The following is a 5,380-nucleotide window of genomic DNA, read 5'->3' as shown; positions in this document are numbered from 1 at the left end:
CCAGATCTGCTGGCTCCCCAGCCAGGGCGTTCAGTCCAGCAATAAAAAGATGCGTGAGATGGCAATTTTGGATTCCTTATGTTTCCAGGCCCCTTTGCTGGGGAGCAGAGACGCTTGCTAACCAGAAACCCCATCCCAGCACCCACTCTCTCTGCTCGGCCTTCTCCACGCTGCTTTCTGCTGGGTGGCTGCGGGGGAGGGGGGTGCTGGCTGTCCTGCTCTCTTTTATATTCCCTGATTCAAAAAGTTATTTACAAAGCTTCTGAGATGTCCCAGGCACTTTGCTGCTGCTGGGGACGCTGTGATCGCCAAGACCATCACAGCCCTGGACTCCGGGAGAGTGGCATCTACGAGGGGAGAAATGAAATCCTTCAATAATCACACAGCTCTTTCTGTGCCGATGCTGTGACCAGTGCAGGATAGAGTGACACCCTATCAGGGAAGTGTCAGGGTCAGGGAAGTGTCCTCTGAGGAGGGGACGTTTGGCAGAGACCTGAGAGATGACCAGGAGAGATGCAGATGGGAGAGGAAGAGGGCATCGCCCAACAGGGTGCCCGGGGGAGACAGGAGCTCCAGGTGCTGGCTCTGGAGGAGAAGCCCTGAGGCTGGGATGGTGTCAAGGGCAAGAGTCAGGCACCAAAAAGAAAAAAAAGAAAAGGAGTCAGGCAGCGAGAGAGCCGGGCAAGGGGCTTGGGGGAGAACTCGCAGGGCGGGTGGCTCCCTGAGGGTTTATCTTCAAAGCTTTCCTAAAAGCAACGGACGTCATTGAACGGTGTTATGCCGAGAAATGACATAATCAGATTTTTGCTTCCAAGGGCTCATTCTGCTCATAGGGTGGCTGGCGAACACGCTGGAAGGAAGCCAGTCCCGCTTTGGGGAGGAATGTGAGGAGACTCCTGAGTAAGGGAGGGGAGGGAACGGGGCTGGGACAGGGCTGCGGTGGCCAGAAGGAGAGAACGGGGTGAGTCCTGGCGCCGTTTTCGGGGGGGAATCCGCAGCCCTGGGAGATGGGGTGGGGGAAGGGAGGCCACGTGGAGGTGGTCAAAGGCAGCCCCTGGGTTTCTGGTCTAAGCAGCCGAAGGGCAGGTGGAGGACATGCCCCTTCCTGAGCTGGGAGCCAGGAGGAGGAAGAGATTGTGGGGAAGAATGTGATTTTGGACGCGTTGAGTTTTCGGGGCAAGGGCCACCTGGAGATGACAGGTGACAGTTAGATAAGGGGGGTTAAGAGCTTAGAACAAAGGGCTGCAGGCGGACGTTCAGAAATGTCCAGGAATAGGTGAGGTGAGAGCACAAATGAGATCTGCCTGGAACCATAGGGGTGGTGAAGACAGGCTCCCTGCCCTCGGGGAGCTCACATGCCAGGGGAGCCGGGTAGAGGATTCCGCTTCTTGCAACATCAGAGTGGTGCTTTAGGCACCAACTCTCTCACCAAGAATAAGCTGGAGAGGATCCAAAAGCCATGACTGCAGGCATTCGGGATCTGAAAGGTCAGGATCAGGAGGCATTGGGAGGATGGGAATAACACGTGCACATACACATATGTGTGTAAAACACGATCACGAGACCCTACGGCACAGCCCAGGCAAATCTACTCAATAGCTTGCATAATGTACATGGGAAAAAAGAATGGATGGATACATGTGTATGTGTGACTGATTCACCTTGCTGTGCCCCTGAAACTAATTCAACACTGCAAGTCAACTCTACTTCAATAAAATTTTAAAAAAGAAAGAAAGAAAGACAAGCCAGGATCCCAGAGAGATGGGAGTAGGTGGAAGTGACATTCGGCGCTCTTCTTCCCCTTAAGGAATTCCTGACTCATGAGCGGCTCGGGGCCAAGAGGCTAAAACCCGAGCAGAAAGCAGTGGAGAAGCAGCTGAGAACTTGAGTGAGAGGTTGCTGCAATCTCATAGGGTAAGAAGACAAATCTAGAGTTCAAAGGACCCGGGCAAGCAGGACCCCAGGGCCAAGATGTCTGGGAAAAGAGAAGAGAAGCAGAGCGGGTCAGTTCAGAATTCCCAGGCCCTCCTCCCCGAAGGCATCTGCCGACTTAGAAGCCGCCTCCAGTGAGGCGGAAAGCCCAGCTAAGAGAGGGGGAAGCCGAGCAGAGTTTTTGGCAGAAAGAGGAGGCTGGGGGAACAACTGGAAATCAAAGGCCCATCCGAGAAGAGGAGCCCCAGGAAACAAGTCAGATTCCCAGGGAAGTACCCCCAGAAAGGTGAGGCGCTCGGAGCCTGAGTGGGCCAGAGACGGAGCAGCCTGCCAAGTCTGACGGCCAGCTTCAAGCCGGCTCAACCCAAGGCTGGATTAAGATGGCCTTCCAACACTTGAGTGGAAGGCATTCCAGAAAGCCAAAGTAAATCCTCTCTGTGACATGCAACATCCATCAGAGCCACGACTGTATCTCCGTAACAGAAGCAGAGCCGCCAGTGATCCAGAGCGTGGAGTTATCTGATACAGACTTTGAAATAACTGTGATGACAGTGGTTGAAAAAATCGGTGACAAGATAGAGAATATCACCGGAGAGCTGGAATCTGTGCAAAGGACTCACATGGAAATTACCGTGGCATGGAGAGAATTCGGCAACTAATATCCTCCAAGGGTGGCTGAGTTCCCGCTGTGGTGCAATGGGTTAAGATGCCAACTGCAGCAGCTCAGGTCACTGCCGAGGTGCCAGTTGGATGCCCAAGCTGCAACTGGGGTGGCAGCTGTGGCTCGGATTCAGTCCCTGGCCTGGGATTGAATCCCTGGCCTTTCCATATGCCGTGGGTGTGGCCATGAAAAAGAAAAAAGAATGGCTCCTGTTTTTCCATTCATCCAGGCGAAAGGGCACCCCAGGGGCAGCTAATTGTTCCAGGAACCCCTCGGGTGGCAGCCTGCAAAAAGGATGAGGGCGGGAGGCCTGTGTGCAGGGCTGGAGGGAGCACATTCCTCACAGGAAATTCAGGGAAGGCCCGCTGGAACCACTGGAATTGAAATGTTGGATAAAGAAATTTGCATTCTGTTCAGCAAAGGGTGATCTGTAGATCTGTTTGTCTGTTCGTCTGGGTCTCTGGGTTTGGTTTGCCTCGGGGTCAATTTAGAGAAAGTAAAAAGAAAAAAAAACAACAACAACAAAACCCAATAGTTTGCATATTTAAAAAATTCCTTTTTTCAAACATTCAGAAATTCAATATATCTGCACCAGGACTTCAAGCGCTTTTCATTGTTTCTCCATCCACAATGTGTTTCATCTTGGGGGCTGTTTTTTGTAACACTGCATAACAAGGCTACATTACCGTTTCGGACTGTAGCATTGAACTTTTAAACAAATTTTGGTATTGAGCAAGACCCTTTTCCACCGGTTTATTTTGTCCTTCCTTTGCTGACCTTGTAAACGACTCCATTGCGAAATGCGGTTTGTCTCAGAGCGCCTCTTAACATCGTATCCTTTAAAATAGAGATTTTTTTTCCATTGCATGGGAGACCCACAGCCACGTCTTCAACACACCCGCACAGCAGAGCAGGACTTCTCACTTCCACTTACTTAGAGACATATGGTTTTCATCAGCCACTTCACTCTTCTTGGCAGAAAACATGGCAGCGCTTTAAATTGTATTTCGCAGACAGCCCACTCCTCGCACCAAGGCCCTCTTTGCTGTTCTCCCACCCCTGCTGTCCCACGTGGCCCTGTCTCCTTTGCCACTCTCAAAGGGTGCCCCCCACCCCCGTCCCCTGCCAGGCAAAGCCCATGGGTTGGTCGCCCGCCCCACCTGCCAGACCGGGTCAGTGGAGCACTGAAGCAGGAAATCAGCCCGAAGGCCTCTGGGAGCTGGAGCCGACCAAGCTGAGTGTGAATCGGCTGTCAGACGAGAAGCTTCTGGAAATTCGATTGGCCGGCCAGCTGGGAGCTATTCCTCACGGTTGCAGAGAACGGGCAGCTGATGAAAACGATTCAGGGTTGGGAGACCACGGCCATTTGGGGTGTTCTGCCCCCACGCTGATCCCGTGGGGAAGCCAAGCATCCCCCCCCTTTCCACGGGTTCCCCACCTCTGTTTCCATCCATTCTACCCTTCCTGGCATCACTGCGAGGGAGCTGCAAGGCTGTCACCTTCTAAGCTGGCAGCAAAGATTGACGAGCCCTCCGTCCCCCTGGACGCCCTTCCACTGGAGGCTGGTTGAGCCCCACTGGCGTCTAAAGGGCCAGAGGGAAGTGCCTGAGTGCCTCGTGAGTGCGGCCCCTACAGCAGGTGCTGAGGGACCCAGGCTGTCCAGCATCCTCAGCATCACCTCTTTCATTGCAACCACTGACCACTTCCGCTTCCAAAGATCCCCGAATCCATACAGGTTTCTCCATCTCCTCGGCCTCACCCTCCTCTCTTACCTGGACCGCCATTCAAGCCTCCCAGCACGTGCCCCTGATTCCACTCTGGTCTCCCCTTAGTGTGTGAGGCAGAGTGATCTATTAAACACATAGATCAGATCAGGCCAGGCCCCCTTGGAACGCTCCTCAGTGACTTTCCACTACACTTAGAGTAAAACACCAACTCCTCCTCGTCATGGCCTACGGGGCTCTCATCCTGAGGGCCTCATCCCCGAGTGCCTCGCCCTCCCTCACCTTGCCGCAGCCACTGGCCTCCCTGCAGCCCCTCAGAACTCCAGCATCCTGGACCACCAAGGTCAGGAGGCAGGAGGGCCTCTGCCCCCCCCCCCCAGGAGAGCTTGGTTCCAGGCACCACCATGTGCTCCTGCCCCAAGGGAACTGTCCTCTCCCAGGACCGGGCTCCAGCTCCCCTGGTCCACTGCCTCATTGCTCAGAGGAAGACAGAGACCAGATAGGTACAGGGTTTGGCCAAGAGTCGAAATGAGGTTATGGCCAAACCAGCCATAGCCCTGTGCCTTGACTCGTAAGGCAGAGGTCCTCTCTCCTCCCTGGGCTGCCCGGTCAGGGACTGCCATGGGCAGCCCTAGGAGGAGAGAAGAGCTGGGTCCACTGTTTGTGCAATATCTGGGAGTCCAAATTCCATTCAGTGTCCTTCCTCCAGGGCCGAGGAGGCCCTGGGGCTCTGATTTAGATGGATGAACATTTCTGGATGCTTCACATGAGCTAGAGACCCCAGGGAGTGCTGGGGACTTGCCAGGGGGTGCTCACTATTCTTTGAGCAGGTGGGGCTCCCAGGGCCCTGGATTTGAATCACACACTGTGGGACCCTCAGCCTCATAGAGACAGAGCGACCCCCAGCTGGCAGCAGGGCTCCTGGGACCTCACTGGAGGAGAGTGAAAAGGGCTTTCCTGTGCTCCTCGTGGCTGGTGCTCTAGCTTGGGGACAGCAGGCAGTAGGAAATAAGGGCTTGGGCTGATTTTTGAGAAGGTTCTTGCACTGGGGAACGTAGGGTGC

Source organism: Phacochoerus africanus, chromosome 5 (assembly GCF_016906955.1).
Source record: "Phacochoerus africanus isolate WHEZ1 chromosome 5, ROS_Pafr_v1, whole genome shotgun sequence".
Classification (NCBI taxonomy): domain Eukaryota; kingdom Metazoa; phylum Chordata; class Mammalia; order Artiodactyla; family Suidae; genus Phacochoerus; species Phacochoerus africanus.
Note: the sequence above shows the minus strand (reverse complement) of the source record.